Genomic DNA, 1,329 nt, shown 5'->3' with positions numbered 1-1,329 from the left:
TATATATATATATACACACATACACACACCTAATGATTCTTTTGGATCAAATCGATTGATTGGTTGAAAAAATGGACATTGGAATGTAACACTAATTTGGAGCTTCTAAATGCCAGGTTTTAAAACAAATCATCATCATCTTCATCACTTCTTCCTCCTTGCTTCTTCTTTTTCACCTCCTTGCTCCTACCCCCCCTTCCTTCCTTCCTCCTCCTTCTTGTCTCCCTTTCTATTATATATTGTTCCCATCTTGTAATTCCATCACGTGAGTCCTGAACTGTTCATAAATTATAGCCTATAACTACTATGAAAAGGTGATGTAGAGAAGAGAATGTTGGGTTTAGAGACAGGAAGACCAGGGATGGAATCCTGCCTCAGATACTTTTTGGCTTCTTGGCCATGGCTTATGTCTCTAAATTTCAGTTGTCTCATCTATATGATGAGGAGATGGGACTATATAACCTCTTGGGTCCTTTCTAGTTCTAAGTATAAGTCTCTGCTCTTATGATCTTAACTTCTCTTCTCTTTATCCCTTCCACCCTAGTGACCAGTCACTGTGTTGTTTGGCAGTGGCACAAAATCCAAATCTTGAGGATCATGGGAATCTGCCTAAAATATCTCATCAGGTTCACAAGTAGATTTCAAGCACCTGCTGTGTTCTTGGCTTGATGCCAGATGGAGCAGAGTAGTAGTCCTTGAAAAAGAAGGTCAGGGGCTCTTATTTCCTTCTTTACTTGAGAAATCAACACATCAGGGATGAGCAAAAATAGTAAAAAAAATGGCCTAGGCATAAGGAAGCCAGTTTTGAAGCTGGTAACTTTCATTATTGCATAAATAAGGATATCAAGAAAGTAGAAACAGTGTACCTGTTTAATACAGCAGGAAACTTCCTCTGAGAAAACTCAATTTCCACAGTGGACAAATGAGTATAACTCTGAAGTTTCAGTAGGAAGCTAAAGGATTATTGAAAATGTCATAGGATTGTGGAAATGTCACCAGATGAAAAAATGAAATGGACTTAGCGATGCAAAGGACTTAGAAACTATCTTATCTATGTTATACTGGGCAAATCACCTAATGTAAGCTGTGCTTTAGTTTCGTTATCTATAAAATGGGGATAATAATACTTTCAAAACCTGCCTTGCAGAGTTGTTGCAAAGATCAAATGAGGTGACACAAAGTACATCATAATGGAAGAATGTCATAAAAAAAACTTATCCCCCTGCTGTGACTTCCTCTGCTTACCGCAATAGATTATTATGAAACCCAAATGAGAGAGGTATCTTCGTATAAGGGGAAATAGTTGTTCAGTCATTTCAGTCAGGAGCG

The sequence above is a fragment of the Gracilinanus agilis genome, chromosome 1 (assembly GCF_016433145.1).
Source record: "Gracilinanus agilis isolate LMUSP501 chromosome 1, AgileGrace, whole genome shotgun sequence".
Lineage (NCBI taxonomy): Eukaryota > Metazoa > Chordata > Mammalia > Didelphimorphia > Didelphidae > Gracilinanus > Gracilinanus agilis.
The sequence above is the reverse complement of the archived record's forward strand: the minus strand, read 5'-3'. Positions refer to the sequence as shown.